The sequence below is a fragment of the Podarcis gaigeae genome (assembly GCF_964106915.1).
Source record: "Podarcis gaigeae genome assembly, chromosome: 9".
Classification (NCBI taxonomy): Eukaryota; Metazoa; Chordata; class Lepidosauria; order Squamata; family Lacertidae; genus Podarcis; species Podarcis gaigeae.
In genome coordinates, this window is record NC_139685.1 from 23,076,901 (window position 1) to 23,100,801 (window position 23,901).

The 23,901-nt window shown below is 41.9% G+C and overlaps 1 protein-coding gene across 18 annotated transcripts in view; it reads left to right on the plus strand.

Annotated features, from left to right (window-relative positions):
• The first annotated feature begins 4,072 nt into the window (after window positions 1-4,072).
• Window positions 4,073-23,901, plus strand: part of APBB2 (amyloid beta precursor protein binding family B member 2) — a 162,038-nt gene continuing 142,209 nt past the window's right edge. For 2 of the 18 annotated variants that reach the window (XM_083754926.1, XM_083754915.1), the window contains exons 1-2: window positions 8,457-8,533; window positions 10,256-10,422. The gene's annotated coding sequence lies outside the window, so the exon portion shown is untranslated. Of the gene's footprint in view, window positions 4,436-4,529; window positions 4,731-8,209; window positions 8,299-8,451; window positions 8,534-10,255; window positions 10,423-23,901 lie in introns of those variants that run through there. The other 16 variants (XM_083754924.1, XM_083754912.1, XM_083754911.1 and 13 more) reach the window with 14 other exon arrangements.

Here is a 23,901-nt window from a genome sequence, read left to right on the forward strand (position 1 = left end):
CCAGTGCACAATCTAGGTAAGGGAGGCTTGAGCGGTGGTGAAATTCTCAGTGTGCTAGTCCCAGGGGCTGACCGAGAGGCGAGGTCCAGGTCCAGTCTGAGGTCGATGGTGTGGTATGGAGACTGTCCATCAAAGCTGTAGCTGGGTCCAAGGTGGGGAGTTGGGTGGGGTCAGGAACTCTGGCAGAAGAGCAGAACAGGAACAGGCTAGCAACAACATTGCTTCCACAACCTGGGACTGGGGCTGACTGGCTTTTATCTGCCCCGAGGCATAGGGCAACCCCGGTCCACAGGTGACTCACCTCTCCTGGCCTAGAGGCGGGCACCCCTCCTGTAGGAACTTAGTTCCCTCCATCACTCTGCCCTGACCCTCTGCAGCTCAGGAGAGGCTGGAGGGTTACCGGGCCCAGAGGCAACCTCCTCTTCTCCTGATGGGGCTAAGAGTGGACCACCTGCAGGCAATGGGTCCTCCATCACCTCAGGGGCCAGAGCAGACTCAGCTGGTGCCTGCACCTGAGGATCCAGCACAGGTGAGGACCCTTCAGGCTCAAGCTGGTTCTGGAGGCGGGGACTCCTGTGCAGGCTGGGATTCCTCAGGTTCAGCCTCTGAGTCCGAATCCCAGGCCATCACATTCAGCATGTTGTACGCTGAAAGAAAATTATATGAAAATGATGTACCGGTAGTATTTGACTCCTAGTAAGCTTGCAAAAATGTATAAGAGAAGTGCAAATATCTGCTGGAAATGTAAGCAAAAGGAAGGCACCTTTTGTGGTGGACCTGTAAGTTTCTAAAAGCATTATGGGAAATGATACACATAAGTTGACAGAATATGCACAACTTGCAGACTTAACATAAAGAATAAGAGAACAAGAAGAACATACCTTTAAAGAAGATTGGAAAACGTTTATTGAATATATGGGGGGAAATAATTGTGTACAACTGCAAACCCTGGCAGCATTAAGATAAAGTAAACAGTGTAAATAAGTTTTGAAGGATGCAATAATGGTATAGTTTTTGTAAAATATGTAGGGATTTATGATATGTAAAATGAACCATGGAAAGAAGAAGGGAAGTCATTGATATTTTAAAGATGTAAAATGAGTATTTTAAATTGCAAAACAGAAAATTTAATAAAAATTATATATAAACAAAAAATATTGGTAAGGCTCTGCTGTACCTTACGCTAGTGACCAACCTCCAACGGATTAGAAGCTGAAATAGTGCAGAGAGGGTGATAGCTTGACAAGTGCACTTTGGAAACAGAGTTTTCTCCTAAAAAGTTTAAATCTTGGACAACTCTCCTAAAAGGAACTAAAGCATTTTGTGGCATCTTAAAGACTAGCAAATTTATTATGACATTTGCTGATCTTAAGGTACTACAAGACCCTTGTTTTTGCTGCAGCAGCCTAGCACAGGGATACCCTTTTGGTCTTGTGACACCACCTTCAAGATTAGCACATTCCTTGTGTTGGCCCCTCCGCCCCCGATCCTAAATGTGTTTATTTATATTAATATATACAGACATGCACAGGGGCAGGACATGGGAATGTATCAGATGAAAACTCGTAAGGGCAGCTACTAGGATTGTAAACTTGAATGACAGGAAAAGCTGAATGTATAGGGAATTTTATATCGAAAGTACATTCTCCATCAGATGTGCTAAAATTTGAGTTGGTTGCACAATATAAGAAAGTTACGATTTCAAGACCAAGAGCATTTCACTATGCATGGTTTTCTAAATATTCTCGGGTGTTTTGAAAGGATCTATAACCTCATTATTACATGAGGTAACAGCCCTGAGATCTGTGAACCACCCTGAGACCTCTGGGTATAGGGCAGTATATAAATTCAATAAATAATTATATAATAATAATGATGATGATAATGATGATGATGAAGCAGTAGAAGAGCTACAAAGTGGATGGCATAGTGGTTCACATGAAGATGCTTTAAGTTTCTGTCATGAAGAGGAAAAGTTGTTAGTTGAACAGCAATGGAAATAAGGCATATGGGAGAGCTATAGAAGAAAATAAACAGAAGCTGTACTCTGTAATATCATGTTTATAGCTTTCTGTTTGGTGAAACCTGCCTTTGCTTGCCTTATTAATAAATTTAAAATAATATCAACCAATGTGTATTCTGGGTTACATGACTGTTGGTTGTGTTAAGAAAAGTACCACAGGTAACAGGATAGACCTTTTAAACACACACACACACACACACACACACACACACACACACACCGGTATGTAAAATTGGTTTCCCTCCCAGAATGTCCAAACTTAGTTACGTGATACTATATAACTTATAACATGCAAATAAAAATAAACAGAAACAATTGAGTATTCATAAAGAAAAGCTGAAGACCTATCCCAAGGAAAAATCTATAAGAGAATTTTTTTACTGTTTTAGCCAAGACCTTTAAAGACTCCCGTTTTAATGTAAAGAACAAACTGCTTTGTATTATATTTTCCTTCATGTTACGGGCAGACGACTTTAACAATAAATAAAAAAATCAGCCTTTGAATTTTTACATTTGGTTCATAGCCCTAAAGGATTGTAGAAAGGACAGTGTCTTTCTAGCAGGTGCCCAGGCCATTTTGGCACCTGAGGCGAACCATAAAATGGCGTCCTCCCAGGACGGAAAAAGGGATAGGTGAAGATTTACATTGGGAACGAGGAGGGAACAAAGATCTGCAAAGGGGACAAATAAAGGAGCAGACCAGCTATTCGCCAAAAGGCCCCATAGAAGCAGCATTTGGCAGAGGGGCTGCCAAGGAGACGGCAGATCTGGGACCCGGCTACCCAGCTGCGAATAAAACGTTTTAAATATGTTGTAAAGTGCAATACGCAAATGTGTCACCAAGACGGTGACAGCAAGCTAGGCAAAATTCAACCTATTTTTCAAAACGTTTAAAAATAAAGCATTTCCACAGCCTTTTTTATGTGTGTGTAGATTCCATCACAGCGGCTCGGCGCTGCTTTCCAGCACCTTCCCTTTACTGTTCCAAGGCCGGATAAAGCCATACAAAATAAAATAAAAGTATTAGGAGGTAATTTGCCAGGGCCCACCCTCCCTCTCAATGTTGACTGCCTAGGGGCTTCCACGGTTGAATCCTGCACTGGCAATTTCTTGAGACCTTAAATCCTGACACCTGCAATTCCCACAAGGCCCCGCTATTTCTGTGTCTTTCTTTTTTAAAAAAAACAACAACTTTATTTCAGATCTGAAGTTTACAGCATGCTATTCTTTGCAGGAGAACTACTTGAAAATGATTTATAGATGGTCTTTAACTCCGAGTAGGCTTGCTAAGATGTATAAAACTGAATCAGATAAGTGTTGGAAATGCAATGAGGCTGAGGAACGTTCTTTCATATGTGGTAGGGACCTGTAAATGAGTATTGGGAAATAATCCATAATCAATTGGGAGGGGGGGAGTTTAAAATAACTTTTCAAAAAAATAATAGCCCAGCCTTTATTGTTGGGGATAATTCAGATGGAAATTCCCAGGTGTTAAAAAGGGTAATTTATGTATACCGCCAAGGCGCCTGTATTTTGTTGGCCCCAAAATGGAAAACAAGCGAGGTCCCAACCAAAGAATGGCAGCTTAAACTGATGGAATATGCACAGCTTGCAGACTTAACATATAGGATGAGAACAAGAACATACTATAAAGAATGGGAAATGATTATTGAATATATGGGGGGGGGATTGTGTACACTTGAAAACGTGGGCAACATTAAGATAAATTCACAGTGTAAGTTTTGATGGATGCAATAATGGAATACTGAAAGCTTTAAATATTTAAAATATGCAGAGATTTATGTTATGCAAAATGGACCGTGGAAAGGGAAGGGGAGTCACTGGTGTTTTGAAGTTGTTTAAATGAATATTCTAAATTGCAAAACAGACAATTTAATACCAATTATATATAAAAAATAAAGTTTTATTTCATATGTTTATGTTGTGAACCGCCCTGGGATCTTCGGAGGAAGGGGCGGCAGGTGACCCCTCCTCCATCCCTCGCTTCTCCTCAGCGCCCTGTTAGGGCGCGAGGGCCGCTCTCGGTCACCACGACCACCTGAGGCGGTTCCCGGCCTCCAAGCCTCGCCTGCTTCCCTGGAAGCGCCAAGGCGGGAATGGAGGGGAGCCGCCTCCTTGCAAGGCCCGGCCTCGGCCAGAGGACGTCGCCCTCTCCCTGAAGGCGGCCTTGAAGGAGGAGGAGGAGCCGCCACAGCAGCAGCAGCAGGAGAAGAGGCAGCAGCCGCCAGAGGCCGGGATTGTTTCCTGGGGAAAGCGCAGCAGGCTGGGAAAGCGTTTCCGGAAGGCAGGCAGGCGGGCGGGCGAGCAGGCAGGCTGCATCCCGCAGCTGGGCTCGGAAGAGCGGCGGGGACCGGCCGGAGGAGGAGCGGCGGAGCGGGTAAGTCTGGGCGGGCGACTCCTCGCCCCTTTCGGCGCGGCGCTTCGCCCTCCGGAGGCGGCGGGGAGACGCAGGGAGGAGGCGCATCTTGCCCCTGCCAGCTGCCACATCTGCAGCAGCGCGGCTGGATTGGGAAGGCGGCGGCGGAGGGTCCTGCTCCGGCGAGAGGCGGCTCGGGGGGCGTTGGGCACGGACCCCCGGCTCGCCCCGGTGCCCAGGAGAAGTTGTGGGCACGAAATGCCTCCCGTGCGTTGCTGCTGCTGCTGCTGCTGCTGCAACCCGATCTCGAGTTGCAAGGAGCAAACTCCGGTGTGTGCCTGCGCGGGGGTGGGGAAGGGCACCCCCAATCCGCATTGGGCTCCGAATGCGGGATCCGCATTGGACTCGGGATATTTCTGGGCGGCGGTGCCCGCGGATGATGGGATCGGCGGCAGAGGAAAAGTCGAGGGAGGGGAATCGGGGACGAGCTGGGCAGAAAGGGAAATGCAAAAAATACATATGCGAGGGAAGGGAGGCGAAGGCGAGGGCCGGAGGTGGGGGGCTGCCTGGGGTCGTCTTTGTGCATGGAGCTGCTCCACGCCCTGGTTTGGCCCTTGCTGCGTGTCCCTTGCTGGTATCCCCGGCCCTGTCCTTCCCCCAGCCTTTTGCCAGTCTGCGGTGCCTGCGTCTCTCCTCCCAGGGCCTAAGGAAACCGAGTGCTGCACTCGCCGTGGGCATGCACATTGTCTCCGTTATGCGCTATGAGCATTGCTGTTCTCTCGGATGCTTCGGTGGGGTCTCCTCCTTTCCTCCGGGGACTGTAATGCCGCATCCTTAGGGACACCCCGAGGGAGACGCGTGGTTGCAATGCGATGAGCTGTCAGAGGATCTGATGCATATCCGATGCAAGACTGTAGGGAGCCTGCTTCTGAGGACATGGGTTTGGATGAACAGATGAGGTGGTGGCAGTGGCGTAGCGTGGGTTGTCAGCACCCGGGGCACTGCAGTGAGAGAGAGAGTGTGAGCCAGGTAGGGGCAGAGAGCTGCGAGTGCAAGCGCGCCCCCCCAGATGCTGCGGCCGGCCCCCCCTGCACCCCCCACGCTACGCCACTGGGTGGTGGAGGCAGGCGACCTTCATTGCTGAAGCCCCCATATACTGGCTCCTTCCCCTCCCCTTTTTATAATTTTTTTATACATTACAACAATTATTCAACAAACCTTCTGACATTTCAAACTTCAGCTCCCTTCCTCCTCTTTCTGCAGTTCTTTGCATTTATTTTCATCATTTCCTGCATACTCCAAATTATCTTAACATATTCTTTAGTTCATCTATTATCATATCTATTTCATATACATTTTTGAAACTGCAGGTTTTTACAATAATCAATAAAACATTTCCATTCCTTTCTAAAGAGTTTATTGTCTTGAATTCTTATTCTTCCAGTAAGTTTTGCCATTTCTGCATACTCCATTAATTTTTGTAGCCATTCTTCTCTTGTTGGGACTTCTTCTTTCCATATTTGGGCACATAACATCATTGCAGCTGTAGGTGCATACATAAATTAATTTCTGTGCTGCTTTGGGAGTTCTGATCCCATAATTCCCAAGAGAAAAGCTTCTGGTTTCTTTTTACAAACGTTATCTTAAACATATTTTTCAATTCATTATATATTATTTCCCAGTAAGCTTTAACCTTACTACAAGACCACCACATATGAAAAAAGTACCTTCTTTTTCTTTACATTTCCAGCACTTATTCAATTTTGATTTATACATTTTTGCCAGTCTGCTAGATGTTAGGTACCATCTACAGAACATTTTCATATAATTTTATCCTAAACCATAACATACTGTAAATGTAATATCCATATTCCTTCCCCTCCCTTTTTAATCAAACTTCACATATAAAACTTTGCAGGGCCAAGTGCAGTATCATCTATACACCATTCTAGACATAAAAAATTAGCATATGCAAATTTGTGCCATAATCCTGCACCTTTAAGTACCTGGTTGAAGCAGTGCCTCTGTTGTGTGAAGGAATGAAAGATTGCCAATTTTCAAATAAGGGGAAGCAGAATGCCATTGTTGCTTAGCTAAAGTCCTGGTAGTTTGTTGGTTTTCCAGGCACTCTTAATTCCTTTCTCCAAGGTACAGAAAATGCAAAGGCAGCTGTGTTGATCCATAAAGTGAAAACCCCCAAATCCACAGTCGGACGACACCTTTGTTAAGACTAGCGAAACATTTTGATTGGTCCCAATAAAGGAATTGCCCTACTGTGGTTCTGGGAACCCCTTTGGCATGCCAGAGGATTGTGGCTGTGTAGAGTGAGTTAAGATTTAAACAACAAGGCAGCTGTGGAAGGAAGTGACTTCTAGAAAATGTTGTAGGCGTCCCCCGCTTTATTTAAAAGATCACAGATCTAGAACTGAAGTCAAGGTTGTTTTCAGATTTCATTCATCAGAAAAGAGAAAGGAAAAGGTCTCTGGCATACGTTCAGTCAATATTCTACCAGAATGTTGAATAAGCAGGCATTGGACCTCTTCAGTGTTCAGACAATTAATGCAAAGGCATCAGTTGAAAGAGAAACATACAGGATTGTAGCATTTTTAGTAATAACAAAAACACTTGAAACAAAGTTATATTTCAGTGAGTGTTGCTTTTTTTGCATTGATTTATAATACCTCTCCCCACCCCACTTTTTAGGCCTGACTACCAATGTAACATTTTTTTTTTGGGGGGGGGGAGTCTTTGTCAATTGAGAGACATGTTTTGTGGTGTCTGGGGCAGATGAACCATGGCTTTTCTTCTCTCTGCCCTCCTCCCATATTTAAATCCCATCTTTAAAAAATGATAAAAATTATATTTACCGTATTTAAAAATGGTAAAAATAATGCCATATAAAAATAAATTATGGCATATTTTTAAATGGTAAAAATTATCTGCTAGAGTCTTCATTATTAGTTAATATATTGAGCCATGGAAGTGGGTTGGTTTCTTCTAGGCCTTGAATCATGTGGCTTCAGAATGTTTTATCAGCTTATTGTTGTTTAATGAGATATTTAAAATAATGTAATGAAAAGGCATGTTTGAAATCTAATACACATTGATGTGCCTGATGGGATACACTTTAGAGCTTTAATTTAAGCCTGTGGAACGATGGGAACTTGCTAATTAAAAAGCAGATTGTTTTCACTTTAGCGCCATAGCCAGTAATGTGGCTGCATAATAGACATATTCAAACTGGAAATAAATTTGCATTATGAATTGGAACTTAAGATTCTTCTCTTTTATAAATTTTGAGGTGCTTCATTACCTTTAATTTTTACCTGTGCTAAGGAATATTGGCGTTGCTGAGTTCACTTATATTGAATGGTCAGGTTCTGGTGGACGACAGATCTAATTTAGAACTGAATATTATTTATTTTATCTTGAAATGTAACATCATGGTGTATTGCCTAAATCTGTGGTGGCTTAGTTTGATCATGTTAGTATTTGCTACGTGTGCAGTGCAGTCCTAAGCATATTTGCTCAGAAATAAGGGCTGTGTTCAGTGGGAGATACTCTCAGATACATAAGCAGAGGTTTGCAGTCTCAAATGCTGTTTGCTACGCATGCCAAGGACAAACATTTGGGTTGCAACCCCTTATGTGCTTACCTAGAAGTACTGTAAGTCCCAGTAGAACTTACCTGCGTAGACAAATAGGATTGCACTGTAATCAAACTTCTCTCTGAACAATTTTACATGACTTCATTGTGTGGTTTTCTCTTTTCTCTTCCCCCATCACTACTGGAATCTGCTTTCCCCTCAGCATTCCTGTTTGTCTCAACTGTGCTGTCTTTGCAACCTCTTTTCTCCTGTTGCTAATACAACTCAGCCTTGGCCATTTGACAAGTCTTGGTATCGTTGCTGCTTCACTCCCTCCACTGATCTTGAACCTGGACATTTATCAGGACCCGTGTTCTGCTGTGTTGTCCATTTCCAAGACAGTGTTAATGTATTTTATTTTATTTGTATTTTATCTTATTAAGATAGTTGCCTTGTTTGTCCTAGGCAATATTCTGAAGATATATAGGAAGTCATTGGAGTTGTCGTGCAATGGACTGTCTGAGAAGTTTTAGTACAGTAGGACTTAGTAAGTGTGCTTAAGATTTCATCTTCTGTTTAATAATGCTGACTTGTCATTGTAATACTCCGTTAAAATTCTTCATGGCTCATTGGCAGTTGTCTTAGATTTGTTAATTCCCAGATCTGGAATACATGCTTGACAGTAAGTGGGGTCAACTCAGGATATCCTTGCACTAGAGCAACCTTTTCAAAACTAGTTTCTTCCAGAAGTTGTTGACTGCATCTCCCCATAACCGCAGACCATTGACTACACTGGTTGGGACTGATGGAGGTAGGCGGGCACCGGATTGAGGAAGACTGCACTAGAGGTCTAAATTTGAATTGTGCAGCAACCTGCTGAATTCAGCAGAATTTACTTCTGTGCATTTGCTGCTGTCCAGATGTCCCCTGGAATTCAGCAGCTGAATTCCAAACTCATTTACTTGGAATAAGAGGTTGCTATGGTGCTATGAAAACTTTTGAACAAGTGTAATGAATTCCTGAGTAACAGATTCCAAAACGGAAGCCATGGTAGTTTGTTGAGCTTCTGACCACACCTCTGCTAGAACAGAGGTAGGGATGGAGCAAGTTGTGATATCCCTGTTCATAAGGCTTGCAATGCAGTTGGTACCTGGGCACCTGCTCCTCATGTTGTGTGTTCGTAGCTCAGTTCATTATTGATGGGCGGGTTGACTTTCACTTCTTAGCTGATCTTGCCTTCCATAAAATGTGATGTTTAACAGGCATCTTGTGTTCTGCATTTCTCACATGGCATGTAAAGGGTTACTTAAAATTGAATTGATGGAACAGAGATGCTGTGTAAACACCAGTGAGATTTACTAAAATGTATGCTTCTTTCTCTTTATGTTGTTTGTCTAGTATCCACTTTGGTATAAGTGTTCTGTACAACTGGGAGAAATAAATTTGAGTTGAATGTAGTTATTCAAATGGGAATCCTTAATTATTTAAGTCTTAAGGTTAATTTGAGTACATTATACTATATTAAAAGCTCTCTTTAATGACTGAGGTTTCTTTAGCTCATGCACTACAACTACACCATCTGTGTCAATACCTATCATTTTGTTTTGGCACAAATGTTACCTGCTGATATCAAGCGAAGTCCTACTGAGACTAGACCATTGACATTAATGGACATTGAAAATCACAGATTGTATGCGGACTTGAGTTGTAATCCTACATACACACTTGTGGTAACACAATGAGGCTTGGTTTTTAGTAGAAAAGTATACAGCTGCACTGTAATGTGCAATTCTGTGTTACATCAGTCCATGTTCTTAAAATTATTGCGCAAGAGCCCTTAAGAGTCTGGGGTCTGTTGCCTGGTTCTTTTTGGCAACTCTGCTGTGTTGTTAAAATAAAAGTTTTAATAGCCTCCAGGCCAGTAACCATTTGACACAACCGTTCTCTCTCTGGCTCCTGCAGCATCCAGGAAAAGAGTATGATAGCAGGTTTTCTAATGTATCTATCCAAGAACAATTTATACATTGAACCATGCAATTATACAGTAGGTAAGCAATAAAAAACAACACCACCAAGTTGAAGGTCAAAGTAGTAAAACTCTTTTAAAACGGAAAGGCAACAAGGGAAGAGATAGTAAGAACAGCAAAGGAAAGTGAAGTTGGTTTTTAAAACTGCAAGCTTAAAAAGAATTGAGCAAGCATATTTCCACAAGAAATCAGAATGTACATCTAGGTGACATATACGGTATATCTTTCTTTCCATGTTTAAGGTGTTACATCTCTGAACATGCTTGGTCTCAGGAACTATTAGAAGTTAACAGTCCACCAGATGACTTGGATTTCAATTAAGAAGGAAGAAATGAGGGAGGTTTTACAGCCTCTAGTCCATTCAGATGCTTGCTTTCTCAAATGACGCAGGAAGGTAGGAGACCTGAAGGTTACTGATCCACTAGTACCCATTCTTAAGAAATGTACAGGATGTATCTAGATTTTCATGGAAGGCCTTAAAGCAAGGATGCATTGGCAAATAACACAGTGGGGCATATTACAGAAACAGTCAAAGCTTGTTTAACAGACCACTGTATTTTAATACTTTGTTGGAAGCCGCCCAGAGTGGTTAGGGAAACCCAGCCAGATGGGCGGGGTATAAATTATTATTATTATTATTATTATTATTGTTGTTGTTGTTGTTGTTGTTGTTGTTGTTGTTGTTATTATTATTATTATTATTATTAAAGCAGATGCACTGTAATCATGGTCTTCTTCTGACAATCATTTTGTAATTTCCAGTGACATTTATGTGTGTGCATATAAATCAGACATGTATGATAATCAGTACATATGTATGATAATAAATACATAAAGTAAGTAAAAGGGATCTGACTTCTGCCCACCTATATAAGCCTATCTCCATAGCTTTTTTTAGAACTAAAATTATTAGGTGACATTTATTTATTTATAAAATTTGTACGCAACCCTTCATCCAAAGATCTTAAGGCAGTTCACACAGATACAAAAATACAAGATAGAAACTCAAAATACGCGATAAAAATCATTGTCCCTTGGCCTAATGTGATCAATTTTAATTCCTGTGATGGTGCATGGTCTGTTTGCCATCTTCCACTCAATTTCTATGGTAACCAGGTCCCAAACCTGAGAAACACAGATGCAATTCATTTCCTGTAGTTAATATTTTCATTAGCTGACCACCTGCATCCTGCACCAAGCAATGCTTATGATTTGTCTTGATAAAGTAGAACATATCATAAGTATTCTAGGGCAGACCTTTCCAAACTTCATGTTGGTGACACACTTTTTTAGACATACATCATTTTGTGACACAGTAATTCAGTTTTACTAGCAAACTGGAGGTTAAAGTAACCCCTTTCCAGCCCCAGGAGAAGTGTGGGGGAATGTTTGTGCGACACACCTGCACCCTGCAGCCGACACACTAACGTGTCGCGACGCATAATTTGGAAAGCTCTGCTCTAGGGGTTCTCATACTCTGCCATTGCAACACTACTTCCACATATGGGATAAAAGTTGTCCAAGACTTCCCTAAATAAAGATAGATTTGCAGAAGCGTGTCTCTAATGTAAAATCACAATATCCACATGATATGTCTGCTATATTTTAATGAATAAGGTCTTTTCATCATGTGGATGCTGTGCCCATCAAAGGAGATGGATCCTTGCATGTGATAAACCTGTCGCATGACAGTCACCACCAACTGTGTTGATGTGAATGCACCTTAATATAAAGCAAAGCTTTGGTTGATGTTGCTTATGTTTGTCCTGGAGCCAACCTGTTTGGTATTACAAATCCAGCCCAAAGTTCAAGAGAGTGTCACGAGAGAGAGAGAGAGAGAGAGAGAGAGAGAGAGATGTGCGGATTTGACTCTAGCCTGTGAGTTGGGAAGTGGGTAGTAGCCAGGGAGAGGCAGGCAGGAGTGTACGTCTGGTGCTGTCATATAGTCCAGAAAAGCAAGCTTTCTCCCTCCCACCAATGAAAAGAGATATTTGCTTTCACAGTGCATTCAGTTAGTCATTCAGTCGCCCCCTGCATTCCAGTCTCTCATGGGTTTGAAATATATGCATAAATGCCTCTTTTTTTAATGCCGAAATCTGATTTATTTATTTTATTCGTAAAACACAATTGGAGAAGTACATCAAAGTACTTTCCTGGAAAAAAAATGAAGTCTTTCTTTCCTTTCCAATTTATCCTCCACTCCTTGTTACTGCCATTGCAAGTGGTAGCAGTAGCAACTGTGTTGGCAGCTTGGCCAATACAGATTTTGTATCCCAGATCTCCAGACATACCATTGTCCAGGCATTGCATGCATGGCCAACAAAAATATGGTGGAGAGGGTTCACAAAAGATCACCCAAACTTAACCCCCCCCCCCCCCGTGTGAGAGGGAGAAATCTGAAATGTTCTCAGAAAACTCTCGTCCAAGAAACTTCAGCTCTGCTCTAGTTTTGGCTTAAAACCATTTGGAAGTTTCAAATGTCAAATAATAAAGCTTGATATAAATTTGGCATAGCTGGTATTCAGTTTAAAGCACTGTATGCTAAAGCTGATCTGCACCTCTCGATCCAGAGCCTTTGGATCCTAATTTCTATTTGCTACATTGCGTCACTCTTGTGAAGGTGCTGATATACGCTTCAGGAAGTGCAGAGGAAGTCTCGAGTCTGGATTATTTTACTGGTATGCATGTGTCAGGATTTAAAATAAGACTCCCGATGTGTGTTGGGTAGTACGCAGCAGCTGCACAACCAAGAGCAGATCAGGCTAATAGCTGTGCAAAAGCATTTGTGCCATTTGTAATTAAATCTGGATTCTTACTAGATTGGAATATTGATCAAGCATGCTGCAGTTGTTTTATTCTTAATATATGAATAATTACTAAAACTATGCAGCATTTAAGGGAGAGCTGATATGGAGGAAGTGTTTCTCTCTGTGTGTGTCTGAGATGCTACTTTATTGCACAGTTCAAGTAAGGAGACTGAGAATCCCATGTGCATCTGTCTCCCATTCAGGAAATGGAAATGCCCAAGCTAAGCTTCAGCGCCATAACTGCATGTATATAGTCCAACATAGCTCAGTTGGTAGGGACGTGGGTGGCGCTGTGGGTTAAACCACAGAGCCTAGGACTTGCCGATCAGAAGGTTGGCGGTTCGAATGCCTGCAACGGCGTGAGCTCCTATTGATCGGCCCCTGCTCCTGCCAACCTAGCAGTTCGAAAGCACATCAAAGTGCAAGTAGATAAATAGGTACCCCTCCGGCGGGAAGGTAAACGGCATTTCTGTGCGCTGCTCTGGTTTGCCAGAAGCGGCTTAGTCATGTTGGCCACATGACCCAGAAGCTGTCTGCGGACAAATGCCGGCTCCCTCAGCCTATAGAGCGAGATGAGCGCCGCAACCCCAGAGTCGGTCACGACTGGGCCTAATGGTCAGGGGTCCCTTTACCTTTTATGATTCAGTGCTGAGTGTATGACTGCATACAGTAGATCCTTCCATAGAAAACCAGTAGATCAGAAGGGGGCTGGGGAACCTCTATTTATCTGTTAACAAAGAAAAAAGTTGAGAAGGAGGTCGGACACTGGCAAGTGCTATCTTTAGCTTAAGTTATACAGTATTCATAGTTACATAAGTTATTTCCATCTGATTAGCATTAAATGTTTTACTTAAAATTGACTTGACTCTCAATCTGTTTAAGGCAAAGCAGAACCCCTTAGGAAAATTCAGAAAGATCTTTATTGCATATAGGCTTTGTCAATGACTGTTTAAAGTATCTGAATGGACCTGGGGATGAAAGAAAACACCGGACTTACCGGTAATTAAATAATAACAGACCTCTATTTTGAAACAGTTTGCTAGTGTTTACAGACCAGTGAAAATACCAAATCAGGTGTAGGAGTTAATCACAAATGCATAAAAAAAATAAATGAAATATTGGTGGAGTTAATTATTTTGAGTGACACTGATGACAATATTGAAGGGGCTTTATGGACTCCTGCCAGAAAGATGGGAGATGACTCGCTAACCATTAATTCTGCTCTCAGTGGTGTAACATGAATTCTGTGGTCTGAGGGTCAAATTTAGGTGTGATGTAGAAGACCTATAAATGATCTTGCACTTCTTAATAATAATAATAATAATAATCTGAAATGCAGTTGTAATTTTAGTATAGCTGTAGGGAAAGAGGGGCTGTTTAACTGTTTAAATTGTAGGTTTTGGGGCGGAGCAGCTGTGGGGTTAATATGATTGGAAAAACAGCCCACAGGAAAAGGGTTACGTCCTCCTCTTCTACTGATGCTCTAATGAACTTTATAGCCTCCCCCCCATTATATTTCAGTAAATATATTTTAAAAAGAGAGGGCAGTTCATACGTCTCCCATGTCATGCCTCGTTTTATTTGGAGGTCTGTCTATAGCTGCTGGCGTTTCATATTCACAGTGATGCCTTCCTTCTCTATGTAGAAATTCTACGATTAATCTTTTGATTGTGTCATTTCATGAGGTTTTTTGTGATTTTTAATCTGTGTAGTGGGCTTTGTGGCTTAATAAAAAAAAGGTTTTGTGATGTTATCTACAGAGTTGCTTTCAGAATACTTCAAGAAGAATTAGAAGCAATCAGAGTTGTTAATAGAAAACCTAGAGACTAGCTTCAGGGCATTTTGCGGGTACAAAAGTATTACCTTTGCTAATTACAGATTTGATCTAGAAACCTGTGCAATTCTTTTTCTTTTTCTTCTCTTCCATTAACTAGTGTTCTCAAGAGAGCATATTATGGAGCAATTAAGCCTACACAAGTAATATCTGGTTTCCACTGTTTGTTGTGCTTTCCTAGATTACATTAATGCCATGATCTTTATATTATTGTTGTTTATATTATTGTTTAGAATAGTATCTCAATGTGTGTGTTTTTGGATATATATATATTTTTTTTTGGGGGGGGGGGGAGCTCTAGCTGAGTAAAAAGGCCCACTCTTATTGTTTTCAGCCAGCTTAGCCAATAGTTGGGAATTATGGGAGTTGTAGTCCAGCAACTTCTGGGTACCCAAGGTAGAAAAACACTGTGTTAGAGGTTATATTAATGCTAACATTCCCCCAAAAGCAAGGAACTGAAGCCAAATTAAGTTAATTGAATTTAGGTCCCTAAAGACTTGAGTTCTGTGGATTTTAATGGATCTTAAGTGCAACTGCCCCTTCATGGATCACTGCCTTGCCGTGGCGAAGGGGCTTGAAGAACTCAGAGAAGCTATGAACTATGCCGAGCAGGGCACCCAAGATGAACAGGTCATAGTGGAGAGTTTTGACCAAACGTGATCCACCTGGAGGAGGAACCGGCAAGCCACTCCAGTATCCCTGCCAAGAAAACTCCATGGACAAAGACAACAGGCATATAAAAGATATGACGCTGGAAGATGAGCCCCTCAGGTCGGAAGGCGTCCAACATGCTACTGGGGAAGAGCGGAGGGCAAGTACAAGTAGATCCAGAGCTGATGAAGCGGCTGGGCCAAAGCCGAAAGGACGCTCAGTTGCGGATATGCCTGGAAGCGAAAGGAAAGTCCAATGCTGTAAAGAAAAATATTGCATAGGAACCTGGAATGTAAGAACCATGAACCTGGGTAAGTTGGAGGTGGTCAAAAATGAGATGGCAAGAATAAATATTGACATCCTGGGCATCAGTGAACTAAAATGGACGGGAATGGGTGAATTCAGTTCGGATGACCATCATATCTACTACTGTGGGCAAGAAACCCATAAAAGAAATGGAGTGGCCCTCATAGTCAACAAAAGAGTGGCGAAAGCTGTACTGGGATGCAATCTCAAAAATGATAGAATGATCTCGATACGAATCCAAGGCAGACCTTTTAACATCACAGTAATCCAAGTTTATGCACCAACTACTTGTGCTGAAGAAACTGAAATTGACCAATTCTATGAAGACTTACAAGACCTTATAGAAGTGACACCAAAGAAGGATGTTCTTCTCATTATAGGGGATTGGAATGCTAAAGTAGGGAGTCAAGAGATAAAAGGAACAACTGGCAAGTTTGGCCTTGGAGATCAAAACGAAGCAGGGCAAAGGCTAATAGAGTTCTGTCAAGAGAACAAGCTGGTCATCACAAACACGCTTTTCCAACAACACAAGAGACGACTACACATGGACATCACCAGATGGGCAGCATCGAAATCAGATTGATTATATTCTCTGCAGCCAAAGATGGAGAAGCTCTATACAGTCAGCAAAAACAAGACCTGGAGCTGACTGTGGCTCAGATCATCAGCTTCTTATAGCAAAATTCAAGCTTAAACTGAAGAAAGTAGGAAAAACCACTGGGCCGGTAAGATACAATCTAAGTCAAATCCCTTATGAATACACAGTGGAAGTGAGGAACAGGTTTAAGGATTTAGATTTGGTGGACAGAATGCCTGAAGAACTATGGATGGAGGCTCGTAACATTATGCAGGAGGCAGCAACGAAAACCATCCCAATGAAAAGGAAATGCAAGAAAGCAAAGTGGCTGTCCAATGAGGCCTTACAAATAGCGGGGGAGAGAAGGCAAGCAAAATGCGAGGGAGATGGTGAAAGATACAGGAAATTGAATGCAGATTTCCAAAGAATAGCAAGGAGAGACAAGAAGACCTTCTTAAACGAGCAATGCAAAGAAATAGAGGAAAGCAATAGAATGGGAAGAACCAGAGATCTGTTCAAGAAAATTGGAGATATGAAAGGAACATTTCGTACAAAGATTTCCACAATAAAGGACAAAAGTGGAAAGGACCTAACAGAAGCAGAAGACATCAAGAAGAGGTGGCAAGAATACACAGAGGAATTATACCAGAAAGAAATGGATGTCTCGTATACCCCAGGTAGTGTGGTTGCTGACCTTGAGCCAGACATCCTGGAAAGTGAAGTCAAATGGGCCTTAGAAAGCACTGCAAATAACAAGGCCAGTGGAAGTGATGGCATTCCAGCTGAACTATTTAAAATTTTAAAAGATGATGCTGTTAAGGTGCTACACTCAATATGCCAGCAAGTTTGGAAAACTCAGCAGTGGCCAGAGGATTGGAGAAGATCAGTCTACATCCCAATCCCAAAGAAGGGCAGTGCCAAAGAATGCTCCAACTACCGCACAATTGCACTCATTTCACACGCTAGCAAGGTTATGCTTCAAATTCTACAAGGAAGGCTCAAGCAGTATGTGGACCGAGAACTCCCAGAAGTGCAAGCTGGATTTAGAAGAGGCAGAGGAACCAGAGACCAAATTGCAAACATGCGCTGGATTATGGAGAAAGCTAGAGAGTTCCAGAAAGACATCTACTTCTGCTTCATTGACTATGCAAAAGCTTTTGACTGTGTCGACCACGGCAAACTATGGCAAGTTCTTAAAGAAATGGGAGTGCCAGATCACCTCATCTGTCTCCTGAGAAATCTCTATGTGGGACAAGAAGCTACAGTTAGAACTGGATATGGAACAACTGATTGGTTCAAAATTGGGAAAGGAGTACGACAAGGCTGTATTTTGTCTCCCTGCTTATTTAACTTATATGCAGAATTCATCATGCGAAAGGCTGGGCTGGATGAATCCCTAGCCGGAATTAAGATTGCCGGAAGAAATATCAACAACCTCAGATATGCAGATGACACAACCTTGATGGCAGAAAGTGAGGAGGAATTAAAGAACCTTTTAATGAGGGTGAAAGAGGAGAGCGCAAAATATGGTCTGAAGCTCAACATCAAAAAAACGAAGATCATGGCCACTGGTCCCATCACCTCCTGGCAAATAGAAGGGGAAGAAATGGAGGTAGTGAGAGATTTTACATTCTTGGGCTCAATGATCACTGCAGATGGTGACAGCAGCCACGAAATTAAAAGACGCCTGCTTCTTGGGAGAAGGGCAATGACAGGCCTAGACAGCATCTTGAGAAGTAGAGACATCACCTTGCCAACAAAGGTTCGTATAGTTAAAGCTATGGTTTTCCCAGTAGTGATGTATGGAAGTGAGAGCTGGACCATAAAGAAGGCTGATCGCCGAAGAATTGATGCTTTTGAATTATGGTGCTGGAGGAGACTCTTGAGAGTCCCATGGACTGCAAGAAGATCAAACCTCTCCATACTGAAGGAAATCAACCCTGAGTGCTCACTGGAAGGACAGATTGTGAAGCTGAGGCTCCAGTACTTTGGCCACCTCATGAGAAGAGAAGACTCCCTGGAGAAGACCCTGATGTTGGGAAAGATGGAGGGCACAAGGAGAAGGGGACGGCAGAGGACGAGATGGTTGGATAGTGTTTTCGAGGTTACCAGCATGAGTTTGAGCAAACTGCGGGAGGCAGTGGAGGACAGAGGTGCCTGGCGTTCTCTGGTCCATGGGGTCACGAAGAGTCGGACACGACTAAACGACTAAACAACAACAACAACAAAGTGCAACTGACTTACAGTTTAGTCCTATGTGGGCCTACTCAGACGTAAATCCAATTTAATAAGACTTTCAAGTAAGTGTGTATAAGAGCTAGCTTTAGTCTAGCTCCAACCCAGTGTCTTAAGATAATTTGTATTTATTTATTTATTTATTTTTAAAATCCATTAAAAATATTGGTACTAAATAGGACAGTTGCCCCTATTTGTGGCAATAGTCCCTCAGGATAGTGCTACACATTACAACCAATGTGGGAAACCTGTTGAAGGAACTCTAGCAAATAAGTGGCCTAAGCATCTTCATGCTTACCATCAGCTGAGCAGAGTTAATTTCAAATACATTGGACATGTCTTTATCTTGAAAGGGAAGGTTTCTTTGGTGCATATTTTAAAAGTCCTGCTAAGACCTCTGAACGTGGCCCATATTTTTGTTCTGTTAAAATTGGCCGTAATAGAAATGTTCTTGGGAGCCTTGCAATAAAATGTGCGCTCTACAGAGACAATTTCAAGGAGTTTTAACACACGTGAAAATAAATGGGTTTTTTTTGTGTGTTTTTTGCTGACTGTGACATTGTTTAATAGAATGGCTTCAACTCCTCTCCGTTTTTGTCTCTTTTCAGATATTTGTATTGCTTTGTGGTGACTAAAAAATATTTTCTGCTTGCATAACCTTAACTGATCTAGCTTTAGTTTGAGAGATATGCTTCTTTCCAAAATCCACTCTACCTATTTCACTTTTCTTGTCTTTCACTTATGAGAGTCCCTTCTGTGGGCCATGCCTTTTGTCTCAGTTGGGGGGGGGTAGTGAAGTTGTGGTTTGCTCTGCCTCCCCCCTTTTGGCTCCATGACCCCTTCCCTCTCCCCCTCATTTGTCTCAGTTTCTCTGCCAAGACAGCATCCAGCTTTTTTCTCAACTGCACCTTCAGCAAAATGCCAGCTTATAAAATTGTGACAGCTGCCCATCTAATCAGCCCTTGCAAAGAAGACTTCTGCTTCAGTCTGCTAAGGTTTTGTTTTTTTTGTGCTCTGCCGGTGAGAAATAGATGAGCTGTGAAGGTTTAACTGAGCTGCATCTATTTTTGGTTTTGCAAATTCCAGACTTTGCCTGTTTGTTTTGGCACAAGCCATTCAGTGGCACTTCCTCTCAGTGCGCCTTGACTACTGAAGCGCACACTCTGTGTTATGGTTGACTTGGGGATAAAAATATAAAGGAACCGTGATGGAGCTCATTTCCTCTTCCCAGTAATCTTGTTGAATATAAGCAGGATTAGGATTTGTACTTGGTTACAGAAGAGAGGCTGGTTTTTGAAAAGCAAAGGTCATATCTGAGCAAAAGTTAAGCGCTTCTAAATCCCATTGATTTTGGTGGGAGTTAAACATGTGCTTAAATGTCTCTCATTGAAACGAGGGTCCTAAACATACGCAAGGACCAGGCCTGTTGTCAGTTTGTGAAAATGAATTTAGATGTATCTGTGCTAATATAATAATAATAATAATAATAATAATAATAATAATAATAATAATAATAATAGTAGTAGTAATAATTATTTATACCCCACCCTCTCCAGCCAACATCGGGTTCAGGGCGGCTAATGCCAGGTATAAAACAATTGATTAACATACAACTTAAAACAAGATTAAAATACAACATCAAAATTGTGACAGCTGCCCATCTAATCAGCCCTTGCAAAGAATACTTCTATAATGGTTCAGGTCAGACCATGGGAATGTCTAGTCCAGTCTCATGAACTGATTTCTAGCAGCTTTTGACGGCTTTAGGCAGAGATCTTTCCCACCAGAGATTTTTCTTTCATTGGAGAAACCACAGACTAAACCTAAGACTTTCTACTTTATGACTGAGTGTTGCCTAAGCTTACTTAGGGAAATACGTTTGGATGCTTTCACCGTAGGAAAAGTGTGATATATTTTTTGAAAATGATCACTGAAATTTAAATATAAATTTTATACATACCAGTACATATATACATACATTCTGTGATCTAACTGCAGAGAGACAAAACGGCTTTGGCATCTTCATTTCTTAGATTTCTTGTACTTCCTGTTCCTGTTTGATTGCCTCTGAAGACCAAGCTTAGGAGCCTCCCACATCAACAAAAGAAAAGTGGGCACATATTTGCATAATATTTACATATGCTAAATTAGACACAAACTTAATTTTTTTTTACTGTAACTTAAATAGAAATCATAGAATCGTAGAGTTGGAAGGGACTCTGAGGGTCATCTAGTCCAACCCCCTGCAATGCAGGAATCTCAGCTAAATCATCTGTTACAGATGACCATCCAGCCTCTGCTAAAAGCCTCCAAGGATGGAGAGTCCACAACCTCCCGAGGGAGACCACTCCACTGTTGAACAGGTCTTGTTGTCAGAAAATATTTCCTGAAGTTTAGTCGGAATCTCTTGCAACTTAAAATGCAACACAGTACTGTATCATAGCGTGAAATATTCTGCCCGTGGCAAGTAATACAGCAGGCATGGTCTTACAAGAGATATCATCCCTTCTCTTCCTGCCCTATTAGTTAGGGACATCTTTATGGTTGAACAAAACGTTTTTAATCAGTTTGGTCACCTAACTGATTAAACCTTGCAGCTGCAATTATTTCTAACGTTCTTATTTCTAAAACATTGGCAGTGCAATCCTATGCATGGTGACGCAGAAGATTCTTAAATTATTCCCAGGAAAGGCTAGGTTATTCCCGGAAATTATTTATGGGATTGTGGCCTTAAATCTTCTAGAATGCAGAAGGTTGTGCCCCAAAGAAAGAGCAGGATGCTGCGATGAAAAATTGTTTTATTTTTAGTGGAATTTAATGTAATTAAATGCAGGAGCCAGAATGCTGCAGCCAGGAGAGAAGTTGCAAGTTTAAAAGGAGTCTCTCTAAGAACAACATGCCTGTTAAATCTCTCCATCCACTGAAGTAGAAACGTGTTCTTTAAACTTGCTTTCTTCAGGCATTGAGGTTTGTTCTGTGTGATTTCTGGCTGCAGTTCTAACAGCACGTAAACCCAAGTAAATGATAAAATATCTTTGTGATTAAATTTCAGTTCTCTTGAAATATATTTTGTGTGTTGACAGAAGAAAATGAGCCCTTGTCTTGTGGCCATAAATGACCACACATGCATTTTTAAAGACTGCGGGTGGTTAAAGCACTGGAGGGCTTGCAGAATTCTTAAAATCAGAGCTGTGTTTCTCTCCCCCGCCCGCCATGAGCGGCAGACACTTCCTGAAGATCTGAATAATACTTATCTGTATATGCTTACTTTGTGGTCTTTTAAAGCACTTGTTTTATTAATGACTGCCAGACTTACTGCAGTGCTCACAGGGCTGCTGCACATTTCATTCCAACATTGTCTCACTCTTTCCTCTCTGCCTCGTCCTCTGTTGGAAATTAGGTACTGAGCTCCTTTTCGTTTCTTGTTTGGAAGCCTCTGTAAGATGTAGGGGACTGTGTACCAGGAAAGGGACCTAAGGCACATAGAGATGTATTAACTGTGGCAGATATTGATCCAACACTCGTATACCTGCAGTGCCATGTAAAGTGTGAAGTAGCCTTTAACGCACAAATGCGATTGTTGTTGTTTTGTTAAGAGTGCCCACCAGTACCTCCCACAGTGTCTGCAAAGGGTTTCACTATATATCTTCTCAAAATATTCAAGATACTGTTTCTCTTCCTGCTCAGTTCCTGTTTACCCTCTTCTACATGGAACATAAGGGATGCGGGTGGCGCTGTGGGTTAAACCACAGAGCCTAGGACTTGCCGATCAGAAGGTCGGCAGTTCAAATCCCCGCGACGGGGTGAGTTCCCGTTGCTCAGTCCCTGCTCCTGCCAACCTAGCAGTTCGAAAACATGTCAAAGTGCAGGTAGATAAATAGGTACCGCTCCGGCAGGAAGGTAAACGGCGTTTCCGTGCGCTGCTCTGGTTTGCCAGAAGCAGCTTAGTCATGCTGGCCACATGACCCGGAAGCTGTACACCGGCTCCCTCGGCCAATAAAGCAAGATGAGCACCGCGACCCCAGAGTCGTCTGCGACTGGACTTAATGGTCAGGGGTCCCTTTACCTTTACCTTTTACATGGAACATTCCCTCTTAAATACTCCCACATTTCATTGGGTGTAAGGATTGAATGAACAGAGGAGAGGCGCAAAGAGATTGTGTATCTGACTGAGCATAGTATTTCTGATATATGTGCCTTTCCCCCCATTGGTGGAGGCATGCCAACGCCTTTTTATGGTGTAATGTGGTTGCCATTTTGTGTTGTGCCATGCCTCCCCTGCAGCCATTTTTGTGGCTGGTGCCCATGACACTTCGTCAGAAGTGCCCTGATGTGTCCACTGGCCTAAAAAGATAAGCTACTCCTGGTTAAAGCCTTTGGCCATAACCAGGATATGACAGAAGCCAATCACAGCCCAAAGCACAATGAAATGAACCAGCTGAAAAAGTGTTCTGTCATATACCATAAAGGTGGTTAGAAGTTAAGTTCAACTATCATTCATCAATCAGCAATCAGATTAGTCTACTGTGTGCTACTTGGTTTTCATTTGTTGCTCCTTCATGGTCACCAAGGTAAAGTTGGCTATAGTTCACACGTTTCTTTTCACCAGTCAACAGATTTTTTTTGCTGATTTGGCCAGTGCTTGCAGTCTTTTCAAAATGGGTTCTGTGAAACAATGTAGAATATCCTCAATTTCATCTCTACAACTACAGAAACATACCCCCTAGCAAATACAAAAAGCATGAGGTTATAGTCATCTCTTGGTATTGGTAGCTTAGAATTGTTGAGGCTATTGCTTGAAATTTCAACAGCTGTATAGGTTTTCCAGGCCATGATTAACCTTTATCCTTGTATACCAGGATAGTTTAACATGAGTGAAAGAGAATTTTAAATGCTCTGGTGCAGTCTATAGTGTCAATCCAGCAAAGTACCGTAATTCAGAGGGGGAAAGCTGTGATTGGATCAGTTTTGTCACACCAAATATTTGATCAAAGGAGAGTTAGTTGAGATTGTTCACATATGCATAGCTCCTGAAATGTATAATTTGTCATATGATTTATATCTTAACAGTGGAGAAGTAGCAGCCTAGCTTATGGTTAACAAACTGCATTCAGAATAAGAACTGTGGAAACGAGACATTTTGCGTGACCTACCTCCACTCTGTTAATTTTCAAACCAGTTATGCAGTTATGGTATGAGATTGATATGGGCCACTTATTGCTGCATCGAGTCCATCAAAGTTCACATCCAGTTTAGCATTTTGGGTCTGATCAGGACAAGTTTGGGATACTAATGGGATGTAAATGGAATTTTTGGTTCTCTGCCTTTCCCACTCTTCATACCTTTCTCACGTAATGAGGCCTCCAAAGTATTCAAATGTATGCTGTAAATAAAAATTATCTTACTATAATACCTACTTTATTTCAAGTCAGTAAGACTGTTGGGTGTTACTAGTGACAGAGAATTATTTGGATAAAT